Here is a 25,175-nt window from a genome sequence, read left to right as displayed (position 1 = left end):
AAAAAAGGTTTGACGAAATGTTAACAAGAATACACAATTTAGAGAGGAATACAAGTGAATTAATGGAGCTGAAAAACACAACACGAGAACTTCGCAAAGTATGCACAAGTTTTAACAGCCGAATTGATCAAGCAGAAGAAAGGATATCAGATTAAAAGGATATCACATTAAATGGCAGTATTAAACTCACATATATCAAGTTTTCCAATAATAGTGGAAGACTTTAACATCAATATTAGACAGATCAATGAGACAGAAAATTAACAGCGAAATCCAGGACTTGAACTCAGACCCGGAACAAGTAAACTTAACCTTTACAGAACTCTCCACTTTTAATACACAAAACACACTTATCAGTACCACATCACACTTACTTACAGGTTTAAATGAAATATTGGTTGGCTGCTTGTTTGCTATTTTCTTCCCTCACTTTTTTGGTGCCTTCGTTATTAAGCACAGTTACAGGAAAACCCATTTTTATACTACATTCTAGCCTGGGCAATAAAGCAACACCCCCGTTCTCTCTCCCTCTTCCTCTTCCTCTTTCTTCCTCTCCTTCATTCTTTTTCTTCTTCTTTTTCTTTCTTTCTTTAAAAAAAAAAGTTGAGACTTATTTGAAAACCAAGTCAACCTCTTTCAGAATATAACTAGATGTACAGAAGGAGAATGACGTAACTTGTGTGTGTTCCCTGCTTGCGGCCACCTTCCTTCGGAAAGAAGGTGAAAGAAAGTTGTAGTGTGAGCTTGTGCAACCTTCAGCTTGTGGACTGCCTGTGACCCAGGACAGCTTTGAATGCAGCCCAAAACAAATTCGTAAACTTTTCTTAAAACATGAGTTTTTCTGCGATTTTTTTTTTTTTAAAAGCTCATCAGTTGTTATTAGTGTTGGTGTATTTTATGTGTGCCCCAAGACAAATTCTTCTTCCAGTGTGGTCCAGGGAAGTCAAAAGATTGGACACCCCTGTTGTAGTGGGAATTTTTTTTTTTTTTTTTTTTTTTTTTTTTTTTTTTTTTTGAGACGGAGTTTCGCTCTTGTTGCCCAGGCTGGAGAGCAATGGCTCGATCTTGGCTCACTGCAACCTCCACCTCCCAGGTTCAAGCGATTCTCCTGCCTCAGCCTTCTGACTAGCTGGGATGACAGGCATACACCACCACACTCAGCTAATTTTGTATTTTTAGTAGAGAGGGAGTTTCTCCAGGTTGGTCAGGCTGGTCTGGAACTTCCAACCTCAGGTGATCCAACCACCTTGGCCTCCCAAAGTGTTGGGATTACAGGCGTGAGCCACCGCGTCCGGGCTATAGTGGGAATGTTGAAGGTATTACCAAGCCTAGTGGTGTTCTGCCATTTCCCTGAGAGTATCTGGAGATTTCTGGGAAAGGGACAAAATGCTCAGAACCTGCAGCGGCCACTTCCTCTTCCCCTCCTCCACCCCCATGAGAGTAGCTTCAAGATTATCCAGCCCACTGCTTTTCTTTATAAATAAAGTTTTATTGGGACACAGTCACACCCATTTGTTCACTCTGGTGCGTGGCTACTTTTGTGCAGTGTCAGCGGAGTTGAGTAGTTGGAACGGAGACTGCAATGGCTTATTGAAGCTAAAATACTGACTTTCTCGCCTTTTCTAGAAAAAGATTGTCAACTCTGTAGGCCCTGAGCACCCCTGGCCTGGTGCCTTCTTTCAAACCGGGTCTGAAGCAGGGTGGACTTACCCGAGTACTGTGTGGGTGTTGTATTTCATATGGAACCCTTCCCTGGTGGACAGGGAAGGCTGGGCCATGGAGAATGTAAAGAATCAAAGTTAACAGCCCAGGTGTGGCAGAAAACAATCTTCTTTTATTCTGGACCCTTGAGAAGAGAGCCCGCTGGGTTACGTAATGTTTGAATAAAGGAAGTAGGGGGTCCTTCAGTAGTTTATTAGGAAGTTAATTTAAGTATGCTATTAATATTTGTAAGGTTGGGAGACTTATGGATTTGGTTAAAGGAAGTGGCCACCATGGGTTATATTTTGCAGAAGCTTGAGGGGATGTCAGTATTGCCTTTGATTTGTCAGACAATCTGTTTGCCAAGAAGTCCAACTGAGGAGAATCTCTGGCTTCCCAGACTCTGAATTCTTTTTTTTTTTTTTGCATTAGAGTCTCACTCTGTCACCCCGACTGGAGTGCAGTGGTGTGATCTTGGCTCACTGCAACCTCCACTTCCCAGGTTCAAGCAATTCTTCCACCTGAGCCTCCTGAGTAGCTGGGACTATAGGCGCCCGCAACCATGCCTGGCTGATTTTTGTATTTTCATGGAGATCGGGTTTTGCCATGTTGGCCAGGCTGGTCTTGAACTCCTGACCTCAGGTGATCTGCCTGCCTCAGTCTCTCGAAGTACTGGAATTACAGGGATAAGCCACTGTGCCTGGCCCCCTGATTCTGAATTCTGCCACTAAGTTTGTCCCTTACTGAACTCTGTGGTCCTTCTGTTTAAAGGCCAGGAGACAGCTGGGCACAGTGGCGCACGCCTGTAATCCCAGGACTTTGGGAAACTGAGGCGGGTGGATCATGAGGTCAAGAGATTTCGACCATCCTGGTCAAAGTGGTGAAATCCCATCTCTACTAAAAATACAAAATTAGCTGGGTGGGTAGTATGTGCCTGTAGTCCCATCTACTTGGGAGGCTGAGGCAAGATAATTACTTGAACCTGGGAGACAGGGGTTACAGTGAGCCAACATCATGCCACTGCACTCCAGCCTGGCCACAGAGCAAGACTCTGTCTCAAAAAAAAGGACAAGGATGCAAAATAATTGTCTTCCACAGCACCAGGGCAGCCAGCCTGCTGGTGCTCTTGGATTTAGGCATTTTAATGTCTTTAACTTCTTAAATATGTATGTGTTTAAAAAAATGTGTTTAATGGGTGTTAGGGGGTTGGCTTCAGAGCTGCTATTCAGAGTAGGGGCGGTTCCAGTAGACTGATGTGGGTTACTAAAGGCAATGTCGCTCGTGTTTCCCATGGGATGCGAAGAATGGCCCTGGAAAGAAAAGCTAATGTGGTCGCTGAGGGTCTGTCGGTCACAGTGCACTCGTTTGATCTGAGATGGAGGGAAGTGAAATCACTGGGGTGTCAAAGCGGCTGTACTGAATTGGTGAGTTACTGTGGAAATGTTCATTTGCAGTTTTTTTGCTAATGAAATCATTTGCTGAGAGGTGGCAATTTAGTGAGAAGTTTCCCCCTTTCCCTCTTTCCTTTTTTTTTTTTTTAAAAAAAAAAACCTTGAGCTGCACCAGCAATAGCTTTCATTAGCCACAAGAGTCATAGAATTAATGGAATCTTTCGTTTTCCATTATGCCAGCTCCCTTTCCCAAAACTAATCTCCAGGTGCCTTAAGAGACAGTCTCACAGAACAAAATGCAGACCAGAAACCAAATCATGTTGGTATTCTGGTTGAATGCTAAGTATATTTTGGTGGGGATCATTATTTAGAAACTATAGGTCTTGGTGACAAGATAACCGATGGCCTTAGCAGTTCCATTACAAAGGATAATGTTACAGAAATACCACTGGAGGGCCAAGGCCAGCCATCTGAAAAGGTGATGCCAGCTCTCAAGTTATTTCCTTTCCTTGTTAACCTCTAGGTAGTTTCCCCATAGCTCAGTCTATAGAATGTAAAAAGACTTAACACAGTCATGGTTGCGGTGAGCCGAGATCGCGCCATTGCACTCCAGCCTGGGTAACGAGCGAAACTCCATCTCAAAAAAAAAAAAAAAAAAATTCTGAAGAATGCTGGCTATGTTTTAACATTTTATTCTAAGATACTTCTTGGGTAAGTGATACTTCTCTCCAGTAACCTAAAGTTAACGTCTTCGGAAGGCCCTTGACCTGGCTCCGCTTCCTGCAGAAATGATTTCAAGGTTTCCAGTTGGTTACTAATCAGTAGTTAAGTGAAAGCCTAATAAAACAACGCTATTTGCAGTTCCCCAGGCGAGCGGCTCATCTCCTCTTTCCATCTCATTGCCTGCAAGTGCTGCCATCATCTCTACGAGATCAATATCTCCAGGTACTTAAAAAACATCCTGGCCTATGGAAATGGAGTGTTGTATCGGGGAATTGATCGACACAACCCAGGGAATCGCAGAATGTTTAAAGGCAAGCAAACGTCCTGAAGTAATAGGAAACCAAAGTCAATGTCTTTTTTTCTGGTAGTTTCCTTAACCTCATCATCACTGGTGAACTACATCCGACCCAATTAGGCCATTTACTTGGCAAAAAACACCTGGCACCATCGTCCTGGGCTGGCCATCTTGCCTCTAGATCGGCTGGTAGAGGAACAAGTTATCAGGCTGCAGGTCCAAGAGAAGGGAGGTGGCTCTTCTAGTTGTGATGGACAAGATCAAAAGGTAAAGTTTTCCGTATGACCCATCTGCACAGCTTCTGTGTTGATGTAAATCTCTGCCTGGACAATTACGCTAAGCTCTTAGCGGATCACCCTCCCCGCACCCACCCAAGCATCATTCTAGAGGGAGCTGCTAGTGTTGTGTCTTTGCTTAGAGTCTTTCTGGGGTCTCCCTTTCTATCTGGAACCAAACCCCCCAGTCCCTATCACGCCTGCAAGGTTCTGTGTGAGCTTCTGGTTCCCTTGCAAAGGCCATCTCACGTCACTTCCCCCTCGCTCACTCTACGCCTGATACGCTGGCTCTTTTCCAGCACACTAAGCCTGCTCCTGAGTCTGTATCCATTGCCTGGAACAAAGTTATTTTTACCGCTAGCATGCCTTACCCTCCTCCTTCCACTCCTTGCTCAGAGTCACCTTACAGACAGGCCTTCTCTGACCCAGCGAAGTTAAAACGACTTCTCTACCACAGCCTTTTCCCAGCTTCCAACACTGCAGCCTGTTCTATTTTTTTTTTCTAAGCCACTTACGGACACTTACCATGTTTGTGTATATATTTTTATTTTTTATTTTTTGAGATGAAGTCTCGCTCTGTCGCCCAGGCTGGAGTGCAGTGGCGCAATCTCGGCTCACTGCAACCTCTGCCTCCTGGATTCAAGCAATTCTCCTACCTTAGACTCCCAAGTAGCTGGGACTTCAGGTGTGTGCCACCATGTCTGGCTAATTTTTTTTATTTTAGTAGAGACGAGGTTTCACCATGCTAGCCAGATGGTCTTGATCTCTTGTGATCCACCCACCTCAGCCTCCCAAAGTGCTGGGATTACAGGTGTGAGCCATGGTGCCCGGCCATGTATATGTTTATAATTTCTCTCCCGCCACTAGAACGTCAGCTCCACAAGGGCAGGAATGCTTGCTTGTCTGTTTCACTCATTGTTCTATTTCCAATATCTAGAGGAGTCTCTGGCAGTGAATATCAGCAACAAATATTGAATAGGGAACCTCATAATTTAATTAAATAAAGTATAGACTGAAAATTCAAGTATCTGGTCCTGGTCCTGATCCTTATATGAACTATCTATGAGACAATGAAGAGTTCACATAATTTTTTTTTTTTTGAGACAGAGTCTTACTCTGTTGCCCAAGCTGGAGTGCAGCGGTATGATCTCAGCTCACTGAAACCTCTGCCTCCCAGGTTCAAGTGATTCTTCTGCCTCAGCCTCCTGAGTAGCTGAGATCAAAGGTGCCCGCCACCATGCCTGGCTAATTTTTGTATTTTTAGGAGAGATGGGGTTTCACCATGTTGGTTAGGCTGGTCTCTAACTCCTGACCTTGTGATCTGCCCGTCTCGGCCTCCCAAAGTGCTGGAATTACAGGTGTGAGCCACTGCTCCCAGCCTAGAGGTCACTTAAATTTACCAGTCTTACTTTTCTTTTCTTTTTTTTTTCTTTGAGACAGAGTCTCGCTCTGTCGCCAGGTGCCAGGCTGGAGTGCAGTGGTGCAACCTCGGTTCATTGCAACCTCCGCCTCCCGGGTTCAAGCAATTATCCTGCCTCAGCCTCCCAAGTAGCTGGGACTACAGGCACATGCCACCACGCCGATCTAATTTTTTTGTATTTTTATTAGAGACAGGGTTTCACCATGTTGGCCAGGATGGTCTCGATCTCTTGACCTTGTGATCCGCCCACCCTGGCCTCCCAAAGTGCTGGGATTACAGGCGTGAGCCACTGTGCCCAGCTCACCAGTCTTACTTTTCATATTGGTAAAATGCAATAAAGATGACCTTCTCTATTTTTAAGATGACGAAATGAGATAATCAGATGAGTATGCTAGAAGCTCTGTGTGTTGGTCCAACCTAGAGTTCTTTTTTGGTCTGACACCATGGGGCTTTGCATATAGCAGATCCTCAAAAGCTATCAGCTTGCTATTGCTTTTACTTCCTGGTCACAGACCTTGTGTCTGTGTATTTGTGGATCATTGCATCTGGGGCATGACCTATGACCTAAAGGAGACCTTGCAATAAGTTATGACATCAATAGTTCAGAGGCAGACTGTGTAATTTCACTGCTCCCAAAGGCTGGAGACATGATCAGCTTTCTAGATCCATAAAAGTTCTCTTAACATAAAACCTTCTACAGGAGTGTGTGTCACAGGCAGGCTGTCTTCAGTGACTTCAGGGACAGTTTTTCAAAATCAAGTTTTACCTCAGTGAGTTTTCTGTTAGCCATGGATGATCTAAAAATACAGTTGTTACCATCAGGTACAACCTCTTTCATCCTTGAAGCTTGAATGCAGTCTGCCAGTGGTCCACCATGCTTGGCAGATTTACTTCTCACCTTTTCTTCCTGCTCAGAGGAGGGGAGCAGCCAGTGGGGGAAGAGGATTAGAGGGTCAGGATGGCCTCAAGATTAACTCATCAACATGGACCTCATTCATCAAGTCCTGTCTGATTGAGAATTGGTCGTTTTGCTAGCTATGTATATTCATAAAGTACCCGAAATATCGCTGGTGATGGAAAGTAGTTTTGGCTTTAGAGAGCTTTATGTGCTGGTGGGGATGGTGGTGGTAATAGCTACGGAGGATGATAATGAAGGGATACATTTCTATTTAATGATCTTTCGCTCTGGACCTGTTAGGGCAAACTTCCTCCTTATGCACCACACGATGCCAAGCCCAGAGCTATGTTTAATGGAGTGACATACTGTCAAAGGAGTTTCTAGTTTAATTGGCAGAGATAGTCATACTGTTATTGATAATAATCGTAGGAGTCCAAACGATTCCCACCATGCGCCCCCCCCACCCTGTTTTTTTTTTTTTTTTGGCTCTATTCTGCTTGTGGGAGAGTTGAAGTGGGTCATATATATTTTCTGAAAAATAATGTAAGAGGTAGTTTTGGGGCGGGTATGAGATATTGGCTTTTTGGTTCCCTTTTTGTGAAATAGATGCTTGGTTTGTTCTTGCTTGGCAAAGGGAAATGGCGGCAGAGCCAACTGGAGTGATGGACGCTGACTGTGGTGGTGTTTGTGGAATCAGAAAACACACTCCCCACACTCATGTTCCTTCCACAGGCGAGCGGATTAATAAGGATGAATGTGGTGACTGTTGTTCAAAATTCAGGCTGGATCTGAGTATGTGTTTGTTCATCTGCGGAGGTCACACATTTTTTTCCCCTTCTTTGAGGTGATGGGAATAGTCAGCATAATTAATCAAGTGATAGGTTCTTTGGTCAGGGAATATTTTACTGTCATGCTAAGGAGTCTTAGCTATTTTTTTCTAGAGTGTTATGATGGATATTTCAGGCCAGATTTGGAGAATATCATAGTCAATGCTTGGAATTCAGTGATGTTTATTAATCTCTGTCCTCCTCTCTCACTAGGCCTTAATCTAATCTACTGTGATGAAAATTCATGAGGTTCTGGCCGGATGCTCATGCCTGTAATCCCAGCACTTTGGGGAGGGCGAGGCTAGTGGATCACTTGAGGTCAGGAGTTCGAGACCAGCTTGGCCAACATGGTGAAACCCTGTCTCTACTAAAAATACAAAAATTAGCTGGACATAGGGTGCATGCCTGTGATCCCAGCTACTTGAGAGGCTGAGGCACAGGAATCTCTTGAACCGGGGAGACGGAGGTTGCAGTGAGCCAAGATTGTGCCATTGCACTCCAGCCTGGGCGACAGAGCAAGACTTCATCTCAAAAAAAAAATACATATATATCACCAGGTTCCTTGACATAGAGCTCTTTGTGGAATGCCACATGCGCTTTGACATATTGACAAGTTTAATATCATCGTGTGACTTGTGGAATAGAAAATCACAAGTCACATGTATGTATGGAGAATGCAGTCACAAACTCATGCCCCTGAAAAATTAAGCTGTCTGGTATTTCCTTCATTTATGTTATTAACATTTGATAGACATGTTTTACTTGCTATGTGCCGGATACTATTCTAAGCATTTTACAAATACTTATTTCACCCTCACTGAAGTCCTAGGAGGTAGATAGTTCTACTACTCGGTTCCTTTGTTAAGGAATTATTTATTAACCTCTTGTTTGGCAGCCTATAGGCAGATGCTTGTGGCTGACTCCAGTTTAAGAAAAAGTCTTTGGAGAAAAACCTCAGCTGTGTCTCATAACGGATGCCCTCCACTTCCAGAAAGTTGGGAAAATTCCACCTTGATTTGAACTCGCTGGCAAAACACCCGCGATTTCCGTAGGCACAGATTTTGACAGGTTCAGACCCAGATCGGAAATGCTTCTGATTCGGGTTGCCTTTGAGTCTGTGGAGAGTCAGAGTTTGTGGCAATTTCACCCACTCTGTCCTCTGCTTGGGATTATGTGTTCCCGGAGAGTAAAACATGCGGCCACAGAGTCACCCCAGGAGCATCTGAGTGACCCTGGGCTTTGTGTTTTTACTCTGTGGACCTTGTGGTCACGGTGGGTCATGTTGTACGGAGGCTTGGGAGCCTGTGTTGGCGGAACAGTTGAGATTTTAATCTTGTTTTTGGTGGCTTTTTTGGTACGTCCGACCCTTTCGGGTTAATGAAATGCCAGGTGAAGCTAGCCCGAAAGTGGATTTCGTTTTGAAAACCTGCCTGTTTTCCAGGAGCCCTTTGCGGCAGCCTGGTCTGGTTCCCCAAAGATCATTTTGGCTTCTTGGTGCATCTGTGCCTGGGACGAATTGCCCTGCCTGCTGCAGTCTCTTCTCCCCAGCCCCTGCCCCTGCCCAGGGCTCTGGTTTCCTGGCAGTCTGGGAGGCGTGGGATCCCATGCTTGGGAAAGGTAATCAAGCAGTAAAACTCAGCCTGGGTGTGAGAGGTGGATGAAAGCGGGCCAGGAAGAAGCAGGGGAGAGGAAGGGAGCCAGCTGCCTGGAGTGGCCGGAAGAGGCAGAATGTGGGCTCCATCCTGGCTGGGACCCGTCAGCTCTTGTGAGAACGTTTTGGGCAGTAGTATTATAGTTTGGATTTTCCCTTTGATCTCCTCTCCTTCCTCTCTCCTAGGTTTTATCTGCCCACAGAATCCTTTGAGGAGATGATTCCTGGAAATCTGGGTTCACTGAATTTAGTAGACACCCACCTTTGACTTCCTGTGTGAATATCAGGCATGTCCTGACCAGTGTTTCCCTCCCACGCTCCCCCCCTCCTTCCCGCCCAGCCCTCTACACCCTGCTCTCACAAAAAGCTTCAAAGTTGAGGCTCTTTGCTCTGAGATAGAAGATTTCTTGTACTCTTATTTTTCAGAAAAAAAGTAGAATAATGCAGTAGTTAGGAGCACAGCTTTGGGGACAGATTACTTCTATTGCTTCTGCTGCTGATTGTCTGTGTGACTAATCAGAGAGCTCCGTGCCTCAGTTTCCTCATCTTTAAAAAGGGCTAACAGCTGGGCATGGTGACTCATGCCTGTAATCCCAGCACTTTGGGAGGCTGGAGTTTGAGAGCAGCCTGGGTAACAGAGTGAAACACTGTCTCTACAAAAAAAATTTTTTTTTGAGATGGAGTCTCGCTCTGTAGCTCAGGCTGGAGTGCAGTGGTGTGATCTCGGCTCACTGCAACCTGGGCCTCCCGAGTCCTGGTTCAAGCAGTTCTCCTACTTCAGCCTCCCAAGTAGCTGAGATTACAGGCACCAGCCACCATGCCCAGCTGATTTTTGTATTTTTTAGTAGAGACGGGGTTTCACTATGTTGGCCAGTCTGGTCTTGAACTCCTGACCTCATGATCCGCCTGCCTTGGCCTCCCAAAGTGCTGGGATTACAGGCGTGAGCCACCGCACCAGGCCAAAAGATTTTTAAAGACGACCTGGGTGGTGTGGCGTGGCCTGTGGTCCCAGCTACTCGGGAGTGTGAGGTGGGAGCAGTTCTTGAGCCTGTGGTGTCAAGGCTGCAGTGAGCCATGGCTGTGTCACTGCACTCCGATCTGGGCAACTTAGTGAGACCCTGTCTAAAAACAATTAGAAAACCAAAAAGCAAAACGAAAAAAGGGGTGATAATAATACCTCCATCATACGGTTAGGGAAATATTAGCAATTATTAGTTTCTCTGCCCTCCCTGTTCTCTATAAAGGGTCCTCGAGATGAAGGCATTCCTTTTTATTTTTTCCCACTGCTGTATTCTTGGCACCTAGAATCAAGCTTGGTACTTAGTAAGAGCTTAGTATATCTGTTGAATGAATGCAAGTAGGAAAGACTGTACAAATGCTATTTGCCGTGGCCTCTTGTTTATCCTGTGTCTTTTGGACTGCAGGGATGGAAGCAGGAAGGAAGGGCATGGAGCTGGCAATGTCAGAACAGTGCAAGAGCGAATAAATCCTCCGTCTTTCTCCATGCTCTCAGCTTTCTGTAGTGTTGAGCTGGCTGTTCTTCCTCACTGCTCTTTGCAATCAGAGACTCCACTGAAGGGCGAGCAGGGTGCCGGCTGCTGACTTAGGGGCTGCATTAAGACTGGCAAGAAGCAGCCTCTTAGCACTGTCCATGTGCCAGCTCCATCTTTAAGGTGCTAAATTTGTGCATTACCTGGTTTAAGCCTTAGCACAGCTCTGTGAAGTCAGGTCTTAGCTCCATTTTACAGACAGCAAACAGAGGCACGGAGAGGTTAAGTGACTTGTTCAAAGTCATGCAGTATTATAAATACTTACTAAACATCCTTTTTTGTTTGTTTGGTGTTTTTGTTTTTTGGAGACAGAGGCTCACTCTGTTGCCGAGGCTGGAGTGCAGTGGCACGATCTTGGCTGAATACAACCTCTGCCTCCTGGGTTCAAGTGGTTCTCCTGTCTCAGCATCGGGAGTAGCTGGGAAAGGTGCGCTCCACCATGCCTAGCTAGTTTTTCATATTTTTAGTAGAGACGGGGTTTTGCCATGTTGCCCGGAATGGTCTCGAACTCCTGAGCTCAGGCAGTCCACCCACCTCGGTCTCACAAAGTGCTGGGATGACGGGTGTGATCGGTCTAAATGCCCTTCGGACTGAAGTGGAACCAGGGACCCTTCACTCCTTGTCTGTCCTCTCCTTCCTTCGAGGACTGGCCCTGGGCTTTGCTGACTTTGCCTCCTGTGGCCTGCGGAAAGGGGCTGAGTGGGGAAGAGGCCTAGGCAGGCGCTGGCTGGCCCATCATAGTTCTTTCCAGAGGTGACTCCCCCAACCCCAAAGCCAGGCACTGCCCTGATTTCAGAGCCGCCCTTCCAGCTGGTGCTTCTGCATATCTGCCCGTGACAGTGATGTGGATAGCCCAGCTAGAGGAGCCTCCTTGAATCTGCCTCTGCTCTGTGGCCCCTAATGTTCAGTCACCCTGGACTGTCCCTGCCATCAGGAACCACTTCTGCTCTGCACAGCACTCCCTGCTCTTCAGTTCCCGTTCTTTTCTGTGGCATCTCCACAACTGGATTCCAGGGAGGGAGCTGGGGGTGTGCACCTCCCCCACCCTGTCCGGAGCTAGAAGCAGTGATCCAAAATTCACAGGTATGTCAAGAAACCGTGCCATCCTTTGTAGAAAATAAAAGTCATTTTTTATTTGAGTAGATTCTCTGGAATGTGGATCTCAGCACCTGGAACATTCGGTCCCCTAAGAGAGAGAATCTTAAGACAGTCTTTTGGGGAGTAATTATTGTTTTTCCGTGAAGTCTGAAAAATGATGCAATCACTCTTTACAAAGTGTGATGATTTTAGTGTGATGGCAACACATGAGTTTCTGAAGGATTCTGTCTTTTGAAAGCTTTCTTATCGATGGTGAATGCTTTGTTCGCACAACTGTCACGCAGTTCTTGGAGTTCGAGTTGCTTGGAGTTAATGTGGCATTATTCTTAATGATCATAAATAAGACATGCAGAATATACGGGGCATCATTTCTAGTTCTGTGTGTGTACAGGTGTGTGCATTGAGGATATAGCAGCAATGTTGAACTATTCGCAGTAATTCATTGCTGAGTGCATTGCTGAAACGAGGAATTAGATTTGTTAGCTTTCCTTTAATATGGTGACGTATTTCTCATCCTTGCTATTTCTCCTGGGTTTTGATTATGCTTCCCACAAGTTAATTGTACAATTTATATAGTTTGTTGCTCTTGCTCTTTCATGTAATTTTTCAGACAACACACCTGTACATTTCGTGAAGGCAGAAACGCCGAGTCACTTACCAGTGAATCCTTGGTTACTAAATATTTGTGGGAGCAGTAAGCATTGTAATCCCGTTTTGAAAATGTCAATTGGCACGGGAAGAGTCGGCTGGCTTGGAGTATCCGTTGGGAATTGTATTCAGCTGTGAGTAATGGGTTTCCGTAAAGTTAGAATCCATCACAGGTTCTCCAAGTTGACTGCAATTGTAACACCTGAGGAGCTTTACAAAACTACCACGGCCTGAGTTTCATCCCCAGAGATTCTGACTTAATTGGTCCAAGTGCATGTGGAGGATTGGGATTGTTTAAGAAAAAGTCTCCAGAGAGTTCTAATGTGACTCACTTATGTTCCATCACATAAAAGCAGCTTGGAGGTGGCTTTTCCGGATCGGTTTGGGGATTCCACAGAACTCAGAGACCCATGCTCCTTCCAGTTTTCTGCTTCACCGTCCCTAGGCATGGAATTTCAGCCATTGCATTCATCTTCCAAAAAGCAGGTAGGGGAGGGAGGGACGGTAAGACGACAGCATTTTTCCTCATGAGTTAGAACTTAAGTCAGTTGAGCATCTCCAGGGGAAAGGAAGTCTGGGAAAGACATTCTGGCATAGCGTGTTGTGCCCAGCTACAAATTAGGGTTCTCTTGAGAGAGAAGAGAAACAGATATTTAGTGGGTAGTAGTCCGTCTCTGCCACACCTGGTTTCAGACTACTAGTTAACCAGTGGCAGAGCTGAAATTCAGATCCTGGCTTCAACCCAATAATGCTTCTCCTCCCCCCGGTAAAAACGGAATGAGGATGTTGGAAAACGGCTCGTGGACTTAGGCAGTACGTGTTTGGAAGAGAAATTCTTTTCCTTTCTCTCGGGCTTGCTGCATTAACCACAACGACAACAAAAATGGATTTGCTTGACAAGCAATGAGGGTCATGGGAATCCGTGAATCCAGAAATAAACAGAACAGTCACAAATAGGATGTTTCAGTCAAATGCTGACAAAATGTTTTGTCAGCATTTGACGTGGTCACTCCCTCCTTTCCGTGCTTCCGGTTTTCCTCTCTGCCTTGTTTTTTCTGTTCTTTTCCCTGTTTCAGGTTAGAATTCCTCAAGTCTTGGTGCCAGGCCCACTCCTTCCTGCCTCCTCGTTCCTCCTTGTTCCTCTCTCTGTGCCATCTTATCCGTGCTGGTGGCCTCAATGGCTACCTATTTGCATATGATTTGCAAATTTACGACTGCAACTCAGACTACCCTGGGCTCCAGATCCATCCATCCATCCTACTGGTAAGGGACATTTCTTGGAGTAAGGTATTTCCAGTGCGGCATTCCCAGCCTGAATTCCTACTTCATCAAGTCTTGTCAACTGAAACTCTGCCAAAACTCTACCATCGCCACCTGGATCTAGGCTATTGCCAGGATCACTGCAGATATCACCTGTGTTAGGGTATCATGTAAACCGTAAAATCCCCTCATTGGAAGTGTACCATCGAGTCACTTTTAGTAAATTTATATAGTTTTGTAACTATTACCACAATCCAGTTTGAGAATATTTCTAACACCAAAAAAATTGCTTTTTAAATAAAGTAATTCCTGTAAGCAGTTTGCAGTCAATCCTGCTTCCACCCTCAGTCCCAGACAACCACTGATCTTTTTGTCTGTTTCCCTTTGCTGGACATTTTATATACATGGAATGATACAATTCCTAGTCTTTTGCATTTGGCTCCTTACGCATAATGTTTCTGAGGTTCATCCATGCTGTACTTATATTGCTGAATAGTATGTCATGGGATGGATATGCCACATTTTCTTTATCCATTCACCAGTTGATGAACATTTACATTATTTCCAGTTTCTGGCTACCAGGAATAAAACTGCTTGAACATTTGCACTGGAAGTCTTTGGTATGGACATTTAATTTCTGTTCAGTAGATTCTTAGCAGTGAAATTGATGCATTGTACGGTAAGTTTGTTTTTCCGAGCAGATGTTCTATTTCACGTTCCTACCAACAGTGTAGAAAGGTTCCAGTTTCTCATATCCTCACCATTTGTCACTGCCTTTTTTATTATAGCCATTCTAGTGGGTGTGAACTGGAATCTCATTGTGGTTTTAATTTGCATTTTCCTTAAGGCCAATAATGTGCATCTTTTCATGTATTAACCATTCATGTATCTTCTTTGGTGAAATGTCTTTGATGAAATACTTTGTACTTCTTGAATGGGTTGCTTCTCATAGTTTTGAGGTGTAACAGTTCTTTGTATATTCTGGATGTATATGCTTGGTATTTAGCCAAAGATGGGTCAGAGATTGTGCGTTAGCCGAAAGGCGTCAACTCTGCCCCTCTATCTGCTTGTTGGGAGGGAGCACGTGAGCATTTCAGGTTGTTTCCATATCTTTCCTGGTTCTTACTTTCTATCGCTCTTCCCTGCGCATGAGCAGAGGCTCTGTTGGCCAAGGATGTGTGGGTGCCTTGGGTCTGCTCTGCTGTGGTGGTGCTCAACCACCGGTTAACAGATACATGAGAAGTTTAGCCCCGTGGGTTTCTCCCCTCCTGAAATTCCCAGTTAAATCCCTGGCTAGTCTACTGGTCCACGGCTTGCTCTCAACTGGGCTACATCCTCAGGCCCGTGGAGCCCCTTCATCTTCCCCCTGCAGCTGCCTGCAATTGCCGCTTTCACTGATGGTGATCTGAATCATGTGAGCAATTGCCCTCACCTCTCCCACGGGCAGCAGAATGCTGGTCCTTCCGACCCTGCTGCTGCAGTTGAACTACTGGTCAGCATTGCTAGGAGGAGGCTGGGGAGAGCCCAGGCGTGATCCCCACGCTCTGCTTGTTCTTATCAAGGTTTGGTCAGCTTCTACTCTTCTGAAATGGTTGTTTTTGACAGTTTTGTCCAGAATTTCACGCTTGTTGTCCAGGCTGGACTGCAATGGCGCGTTCTTGGCTCATTGTAAACTCTGCCTCTCAGGTTCAAGCGATTCTCCTGCCTCGGCCTCCTGAGTAGCTGGGACTACAGGTGTGTGCCACCACACCCAGCTAATTTTTGTATTTTTAGTAGAGATGGGGTTTCACTCTGTTGGCCAGGATGGTCTCCATCTCTTGACCTCGTCATCTGCCCGCCTCGGCCTCCCAAAGTGCTGGGATTACAGGTGTGAGCCACCGTGCCTGGCCCAGTATCAGAATTTTTTTCAGTGTGACTTTCAGGATGTGTTTGTTCAAGCTTATAGTACAAAGCGGAGACTTGAATCAGGACTTAGCTCATTTCCAGGTAAGTTCCAGCATTGTCAATATCAAGAATAAAAAGTAATTTGTGAGCATTAAGACACATGTTGGTATGAAAGTTTTCACCTAAAATCACCAGAAACTGGAGAGTTAATAGTAGTTCAGAGGGAAACGAGGCCATATTGTGAAAGCCTGTATTAATCCTCATAAGACAGGTCTCAGTTCTTACTTTGGGGCTTAAATCACTAGTCTTTAAAAGCAGATCGAATCTCCTCATAGATCAAATCCAAGCTGGGTGCATCAGATCTTGTGTTAAAAGTTCACTTTGACTTATGCTGGTGCTTTAAATCAGGTCCTTGAAGCAGCGACCTCTTGGGCCGGTGGCTCTTAATCTTGAGGTGCTTCACTCAGCCTGGCCCCTGGAGCCCCCTCTGCTTAAGTGACCACCTTCAGAATGCCAGGTGATGATCCCATTATGCAGGATCTCGATGCCAGGTGATTTCAAACATTGTTTTTAAATCTTTCTCAAAAATACTTTCACAGTGACAAAACCAAGAAACCCACTGTCTGGGGTGCTGTGATTTAGGAAAGCTAGGGTTTGGCCCTTTTTTGACTAAGACAAAATGCGGCTGGCTAATGCTTCAATAACATTCATCTTGGTTGTATGGGTAGGTGGGTGTTCAGGTGTTTGTTGAATGAATGATTGAGAAATGTGTGGCATACCAGATGAAAAACAGGGTGATGAATAACATAAAGTTTTATTTTGACTCGGTTTTTGCAGTGTCTTTTTGTACTTTAGGGTGGTCGTGAATCACTTGAAAAACTTCTTGAAATTCACATTTCTGACTTCCTGACCTTCTCAAAGATTCTGTAGGTGTGGGCTGAGAGTCAGAATTCATATTTTCGACAAGCTTTTCAACTGATTCAGAAGCAGAGAGCAGCTGGAACAAACTTTAAGAAACATTCTTTTTATTTTTTATTTTAATTTTAAATGGACACATAATTGTACGTATTTATGGGGTACACAGTGGCATTTTGATACATACAATATATCATGATTGTATTAGCGTAATTAGCATATCCTCATCTCAAACATTGATCATTTCTTTGTGTTGGGAACATTGAATATCCTCCTAGCTCTTTGAAGTTATGCATTATTCATTAGCGTCATCGTTTAGTGCTGTAGAATGCCAGAAATCCTCCTGTCTAGTTGTATCCTTTAACAAATCTCTTCCTATCCTTCCCTTCCCCTGACCCTTCCCAACCCCTAGTATCCTCTGTTCTACTTTTTACTTCTAGGAGATCAATTTTTTTTTTCTTCCACACATGAGTGAGAGAGTATGTGGTGGTTAAATTTCTGTTCCTTATTTCACTTAACAGAGAGTCCTCCAGTTCCAACTGTGTTGCTGAGAATGACGGGGTTTCATTCTTTTTTGTGGCTGCATAGTGTTCCATTGTGTATCTAGACCACATTTGCTTTATTCATCTGGTGTTGGACCCAGTTTGATTCCATGTTTGGCTACTGTGAATGTTGCTGCACTAAACATGGGGGTGCAGATGTCTCTTCAATATACTGATTTCCTTTCCTTTGGATAAATCCCAGTAGTGGCTTGCTGGATCACATGGTAGCTCTATCTGTAGTTCTCTTAAGAGCATTCATACTGTTTTCCATAATTGCTGTACTGTTGTGTTTACATTCTCACCAACAGTGTATAAGAGTTCCCTTTTCTCTGTATAATCACCAGCATTTGTTATTTTTTGTCTTTTTGATAATGGCCATCCTAACTGGGATTAGATGATTCCTCATTGTGGTTTTGATTTGCATTTTCCTGATGATTAGTGATGTTGAACATTTTTTTCATATATTTTTGGCCATTTGTATATCCTTTGAAAAATGTCTTCAGATTTTTTTTTTTTTTTTTTTTGAGACGGAGTTTCGTTCTTGTTACCCAAGCTGGAGTGCAATGGCGCGATATCGGCTCACCACAACCTCCGCCTCCTGGGTTCAGGCAATTCTCCTGCCTCAGCCTCCTGAGTAGTTGGGATTACAGGCACGCGCCACCATGCCCAGCTAATTTTTTGTATTTTTTAGTAGAGATGGGGTTTCACCATGTTGACCAGGTTGGTCTCGATCTCTCGACCTTGTGATCCACCCGCCTCGGCCTCCCAAAGTGCTGGGATTACAGGCTTGAGCCACCGCGCCCGGCCCAGATCATTTTTTAAATGATCAATTTAAAATCTGACTGTTTTTTCTCTGATACGGAGCCTCACTCTATTACCCAGTCTGGAGTACAGTGGCATAATCTTGGCTGACTGCAACCTCTGCCTCCAGGGTTCAAGTGATTTTCCTGCCTCAGGCTCCCAAGTAGCTAGGATTACAGGCATGCACAACCAGGCGCAGCTAATTTTTTTTTGTATTTTTAGTAGGTATTGGGTAGCACCATGTTGGCCAGGCTGGTCTCTAACTCCTGACCTCAGGTGATCTGTCCACCTTGGCCTCCCAGAGTGCTGGGATTACAGCCGTGAGCCACTTTGCCTGGTCCATTATTTGTTTTTTTTTTTTTTTTTTTTTTTTTCTTTGTTGTTGTTGTTGTTGAGCTGTTTGAGTTCCTTGTATATTCTGGGTATTAATCTCCTGTTGGATGAATAGTTTGCAAATATTTTTTACCATTCTGTAGATTTTTTCACTCTGCTGTTTCCTTTGCTGCACAGAAGTTTTTAGTTTGATAGGATTGCGTTTGTTTATTTTTGCTTTCCCTGCCTGTGCTTTTGAGGTCTTACTAATTTATAAAATCTTTTCCCAGACTAATGTCCTGCAGCATTTCCCCTTTGGTTTCTTCTAGTAGTTTTATAGTGTTGGGTCTTACATTTAAGTCTTTTATCCATTTTGAGTTGACTTTTGCATAGGACGAGAGATGAGTGTCTAGTTTCTTTGTTCTGCATATGGATATCCAGTTGTTCCCGCACCATTTATTGAAGAGACTGACCTTTCTTCAATGTATGTTCTTGATTCCTTTGTCAAAAAGCAGTTGACTGTAGATACAGGAATTAATTTTTGAGTTCTCTATTCTGTTCCATTGGTCTCTGTGTCTGTTTTTTATGCCAGTACCATGCTGTTTTGGATACTACAGCTTTGTAGTATATTTTGAAGTCTGGTAGTGTGTTCTAATATAATTCTCATGTAATTGAGTATATTTGTCCTGGCTTGGTGATGAGCCTGAGGGCCCTCTGACAATTTAATACCACCTGGGGTGTGTTGGAATCTCTATGTCTTGGTGGTTTGGGAGAATGGTGGTGTGGCAGTGGTGGGACGCTAGTCACAGACAAGTAGCTGAGAGATGTAAGAAGACCACTGCGTTTCTCCAGCCATTGCCACAAATTCCAAGAGTTTAGAAGATTCCCGATTTTCAAGCTTGGCTGGGGTTGAGTCTGCCTGCAGGTGCTGTGCCTTGCAACCTGTTGTAAGACTTTGTCTGTAGGATCCATAGGTTTGGTTATCAGGAGAGAAATTCTCGAGGGCTTAGTATTAAGGTTTTTGAGTATAAACTCTTCGAAGATGACAAGACTATTAAAGGTAAGGAAGAAAGTTCCTTTTCTTCCCTCCAGGTTGAGCATATTTTGGGGTTGTATATTGTGCTTTCCTTCCCCACAATGATTAAGGCAAAGCCCCAACTGGCCACGTGTAGACGCCTCCTATGTGACACTGGTAGCTCCAAAAAGGAAACTTTTTTTGCAGAACTTTAATCTGTTGTCTCTGGAGATAAGAAGGGTTCAATAAGTGATGACGAGATGACATTAATTTTAAAGACATATGGGACGCTCAGGAAAATGCATGTGTAATTTGGCCTCCCACTTCACATACTGAGTGTGCTTTATTTTGCTGATTTGTCCTGAGTTTTTCTTTAAGTAGTAGATTGGAAGTTTTATAAACAAGGTGCTTCCTGATCTCGGAGATGTGATGTTTCAGATGTCTGGGCACAGTAGGGACCTGAAAGGCTACTGAAACCTCCAGAATCAGTGTGTACATTGCTGGAAAGAACCGCTCCTTCCAGCTCTGTCCAGGCACCAGGCAAATCTTTTGGTGGGAACCATGGTTTGGGGAGATGCTGAAGGTAGGGAGGGTCTCCGTCTCTGACATTTGTGTGTTTGGGGGGGTGTCTGTCAACTACAATTCTGGAAGAATCAGGTAGTAACTGTCCCACTTGGAGAAGGGTCTTAAGTGGAAGAACTTGCCATGGTTCCATTGGTCAGGACAAGCTGGGATGCAGAAGTCTGTTCACAGGCCTTGCTCACACAGTCTAGCACTTTGGAGCAGATGCTTCTCAGAAGACAGAGGCTTGGGGAAGGCGAGGCAGATCTCAGCAGGGAGGCCCACCTCTCCACCAGGCTGTGGTCTGCTGGGAGCTCAGTGCCCATTCCTCTTTCAGGTGGCAGAAGGCAGGCCTGGGTAGGTAAGAGGCCTTCACGACCCTGGCTATCTTGTATGGCGGTGAGGGGCTGATCCTCACCAGGGCTCAGAGGAGTCTGAGCCCCTCTTAGTAATAGCAGTAATGTGGCTATGTAAGGTGTGCTGCTCAGTCATTAAGGAGAGGGCCGTAACTTCCCCTTCTTGGACTTTTTATGCTTGTTGTTTTGATTTTCACTTTTAAATTTAGATGAAATGATTTTGCTGTTTGTCAGGACCAGCCTGTCTAGCAGAGTTCTTCAATGAAAGCTTTTTTTCATGCATGTTTGTAATTCTCCTGTAGTTTGACTGTAACTTCTGGCTGTCAGCATGAGTGAGCTGTTTACTGCTGCACCTGCCCGCCCCCGCCCCTTCTCCTTCCTTCCTTTTTTTTTTTGGAGACAGAGTTACTCTTGCTGCCCAGGCTGGAGTGCGATGACGCCATCTTGGCTCACTGCAACCTCTACCTCTTGGGTTCAAGTGATTCTTCTGCCTCAGCTTCCCAAGTAGCTAGGATTACAGGCATCTGCTGCCATGCCCGGGTCATTTTTATTTGTAATTTCAGTAGAGACGGGGTTTCGCCATGTTCGCCAGGCTGGTCTTGAACTCCTGACCTCAGGTGCTCTTCCCACCTCAGCTTCCCAAAGTGCTGGGATTACAGGTGTAAGCGACCACGCCCGGCCTCTCCTTTCTATTTCTCTTCCTGCCTGGGGTTTGGCTAAGGGTTGTTGGTGCACTCCTAGGCCCGGTTCCTCCCCCCGCAGAGTAGACATGTATACTCTTGTCAACTTTTAGATCCTGAAGTTGAACTTAACGTTAATGAAACTATGTCAGGTAGATGGGGGTGTAGAGGCAGCGATGAAACGGCTACACCTGTGCAGACATGATCCCTGAGAGACGCAGGGCTGAGAAGGCACGGTGAGTAGGTCAGGGCAGTGCAGTGCGTGGACGTGAGTGAATGAGAACATGTGCAAGTGAGTGTGAATACGTGTGAATGCACCTTCAAGTGTGAGTGCACGGGTGGTTATGAATGTGAGTGTGTAACATTTCTGAGACCTCCAATGGTGCAAGTGTGCATGAGTTTGTAAGTATTTGAGTGTGAATATGTGTAAGCGTGAATGCAAACTTGTGTGAGTGCATTTAAGTGTCTAGTGTGTGAGATGCACGTGTGTTTGTGGTTATCGGTGAGTGTGTCACATATGTAAGTGTATGTGAGGGTACAAATGTGTGCATTTGTGGTCGTTTTTCTTTCTTTCTTTTTTTTTTTTTTTAGTGGTCAGGCTGGTCTCAAACTCCCGAACTCAGACGATCCGCCTGCCTCGACCTCCCGAAGTGCTGGGACTACAGGCATGAGCCACCGCGCCGGCCAGTTCCATTTGTGTTTCTTTTGGAAACTATGGGTTTGTCTGAAGGATATTAGTAGGCAGTGGCTTGTCCTCAGCCCTTTCCAGGAAGGGGCCTGCTCCTGCCCTGCCTCCCAGCTTTGGGACTGGGCAGGTGTTCCACCAAGAAGCTAGCCCGGTGAGAATGAGGATGGCTTTCCGCATGCGTTTGTTTGCTGTCTTCCCTCATTCTCCCTTCCTCCCGACAGCACGTGCTTTGATTTTTTTTTTTCTCTTTTATTGATGGTATTTTTAACATAGCAAAGAAAATATGTTCTTTCTGTATACAATTAAGTTCACCAACACGGCAGTCAGATTGCACACTGTGGCTTCAAGAGGTTAATTAAAAAATCCCAGAACCTAGGAATTAGATTTGCCTTATTCTGAACTTTAGAAGGGAAGATCTTTAAGAATGATTCGAGATTTTATCTAACAATTTCACTTGGTTTAATGAAGCCTGATCCAGAAATACGGTTAACTTTTTCATTTAGAATGAAAGCTGTGACTTTCAGATATAGCTGCAGGCTCCTAACTGCAGTAGCTGAGAAAGCCATGATCCTGCGGGAAACCAAATTTAATTTCTTTCCTACCAGGGAATGTGACCCACAGGAATTGTTCTTACTGCTCTACGGGCAGTCCGTACCTACATGTGACATAAGCGGACTTAACTGTCAAAGGCCGTGCTGAAAGAACACTTTGTTTAGTCTGTTGCAATTTGTAATCAGCTAATATTCCATCAGTCCCCTCCAAATATGATAAAAATGTTAACTATCTTTAGGAGAGGAGGAAATGATTGATAACTCTCTTTAGTACACACGGTTCACACCTGTGCATTCGCATTTAAACTATTTTAGAAAACGGTGAAAGCATGTGCTTTTTTTCCATCCGAGGCAGAAAGTTAGAGTTGTCAGTTTGAAATAGGTAATGTGAAAAATCATTAGTGTGTCCCTGTATCCTGTGTAATGTGACATCGGTTGGCTGCTCTGTCATCCTTACTGGGAAAAATAAAACCGCACTCAATTCATTTCTTTGTACCAGCTCCTGAATGATGTCCTCTTCAAATATATAGTAACTTGTTTGAACAGGATGCATTCGGAAAGCTGGCAGGCTGGCAGGTCTCTGTGGGTAAGATGATAGGAGTGGTAAGGAGGGAGAGGTTAAGGCTTTGCTTCATTCCAGTCAGCGGTGTAGAGTGGATGGGGAAACTGAGGGCAAGTTACTTTGCCTTTTCATTGAAAGTTTATCTGCTTTTCTATTTCCCCCTGTGGACGAGTGGCATGCAGCCTGGCGCTGTGGCTCACACCTGTAATCCCAGCACTTTGGAGGCTGAGGTGGGTGGATCACCTGAGGTTAGGAGTTTGAGACCAGCCTGGCCAACATGGTGAAACCCCATCTCTACTAAAAATAAGAAAATTAGCCGGGTGTGGTGACACGCGCCTATAATCCTAGCTGCTTGGGAGGCTGGGACAGGAGAGTCATTTGAACCCAGGAGGCGGAGGTTATAGTAAGCCAGCATCACACCATTACAGTGCAGCCTGGGCTACAGAGCGAGACTCTGTCTCAAAACAAACAAACAAAAAAGAGTGGCATGTTTATCAAAGGGGGTGCTGCATCTCTGTCTGCAGATGTGTGTGTAGCGGGCACACACGACACAGTGTGCTGTAGTGTGAGCCTACCTCGTCTCCTTCCTCAGCTTGAAAGGATGACGATTCATGTTCTGACATGCCACGAGCATTGTCTGCACAGCTGCACTCAAAATGACATTAAATATAGGTCAAGTGGAAGATACTCCTTAAGAGAAGGCCGAGTCAGTGCTTAAATAATTTGACCATTGGCGCTCAGAAGTTACCCTGGTTTTTCTGTCATGGAGGGAGTTTGGTTTCTGCCCCACATTAAACAGTAGGAGCAAATTTCAAGTAGAAGGATGTGAACACAGAGACAAAAAGGTTCTTTTGGTGTCTTTGTTAATGCTATAATAGATTTTGATGCCCATGGCCTAAACTTTTTTCCTTACTAATACAGTGGTCTGATGTGTGTGTTGCTCAGCAGGTGATGCCCTTCCAGGTGGTGATTCAGGGGCCCAGGCCTTCCTGAGTTGTGCCGTAAGTTGTCTCCATTTCAGCGTGTGTGTGCGTGCGTGCGTGCACACGTGCACACTTCTGCTCACATTCTATTAGCTAAAGCCCAGAGAGCCACACCCTAAGTGCAGGGAAAGCTGAGAAATATGTTCTGCATGTGACTTCTCTGGAAGAGGAGGAAACGGATTTGTCAATGGTAGATGATGCCAGGGATTTTCACACTTCACCTGCATCAGATTACCTGGAAACTTGTTAAAACACAGCTTCCCGGGCTCCTCCCCCAGAGTTTCGGGTTCAGCAGGGCTTGGGTGAGGCTCAAGATTTCCCGTTGCCAACAAGATCCCAGGCGATGTTGTTACTGCCGGCTTGGGGATCACACTTTGAATAGCTTTGGTTCTGACACAGTTTTGCGTCTTCATTTATTCATGCTGTTCATGAGAACCAAAGATCGCTTTATTTAAGAATGACTTGAGAGGGAAGAGGGAAGAAGGGTAGAGTAGGTAGTAGTCTTGGCCAGGCCATCTGAAATGTTAAAAATAATTCAAAGTGGATGATGTCTTAGAGGAGCTGGAGCTTTGGAGGGCTGCGACCTGGGCAGTGCTGTGCCAATGAGGTGCCTGCGCCTTGCTCCCTGGCAGGAGCCCTAAGTAGGGCCCTCTGTTGCCAGGCAAGGGAGCTTTCAGCTTCGTTATCTCTGTTGGAGCAGGGAGGTTTGGAGAATGAAGTATGTAAGTAGGTCCCAGAGAAGTGACATGGAGAAGTTACAAGGAAGGACTTGAGTGAGAATCAAGGGGTTTGTGCTTGCCGGAGTAGACCCAAGCCTGGACTTTGGACACAGAAGAGTTGGACTTGGATTTTTAATCTCTTCAAGTCTCAGGATTTTTGCTACGTGGGGATAACATCTATTCGGTTAAGTTGTTGTGAGAATCAACGAGGTTAGAGATTCGTAAACTTTCCTGGTTGGTGGTGCTTCTAGGTTAAAATAAACATCTAACAGATTCATTTTTTTTTTTTTTTTTGAGACGGAGTTTCGCTCTTATTACCCAGGCTGGAGTGCAATGGCGCGATCTCGGCTCACCGCAACCTCCGCCTCCTGGGTTCAGGCAATTCTCCTGCCTCAGCCTCCTGAGTAGCTGGGATTACAGGCACGCGCCACCATGCTCAGCTAATTTTTTGCACCATTAGTAGAGACGGGGTTTCACCATGTTGACCGGGATGGTCTCGATCTCTTGACCTCGTGATCCACCCGCCTCGGCCTCCCAAAGTCCTGGGATTACAGGCTTGAGCCACCGCGCCCGGCCCAGATTCATTTTTTAAGTGGTGCGTTCCAGACAACCTCGTGCATATTTATGTCTAAACAACTCAGTAGCTGTTTGAAAAAATAATGCATATTAATTTAAAGAAAAATATTTTAGTTTCTTAAATAACCACAATTACCTACTAATGGGATGTGTGAACCTGTGGGTACTACACAGCTTCTCAAACCTTGGAACCATACCGGACATGGCTGTTCTGTTTTCCTGTTCTATGTCAGTGTTTTTAAAATCGCAACACCTGCTGAAACTCTTTGCAAAAATAAGATGGCATCAAAAAG

At 45.0% G+C, this 25,175-nt stretch overlaps 1 protein-coding gene across 5 annotated transcripts in view; it reads left to right on the top strand.

The window, feature by feature from the left end:
• The window catches only part of OSBPL10 (oxysterol binding protein like 10), a 325,696-nt gene that overhangs the window by 74,788 nt on the left and 225,733 nt on the right, over positions 1-25,175 (top strand). The window contains exon 1 of one of the 5 annotated variants that reach the window (XM_074405791.1): positions 1,023-23,605. The exons of the other annotated variants lie outside the window; for them this stretch is intronic. The gene's annotated coding sequence lies outside the window, so the exon portion shown is untranslated. Of the gene's footprint in view, positions 1-1,022; positions 23,606-25,175 lie in introns of those variants that run through there. 5 annotated transcript variants of the gene reach the window in all.

The sequence above is a fragment of the Saimiri boliviensis genome, chromosome 9 (assembly GCF_048565385.1).
Source record: "Saimiri boliviensis isolate mSaiBol1 chromosome 9, mSaiBol1.pri, whole genome shotgun sequence".
NCBI lineage: Eukaryota > Metazoa > Chordata > Mammalia > Primates > Cebidae > Saimiri > Saimiri boliviensis.
The sequence above is the reverse complement of the archived record's forward strand: the minus strand, read 5'-3'. Positions and strand labels throughout refer to the sequence as shown.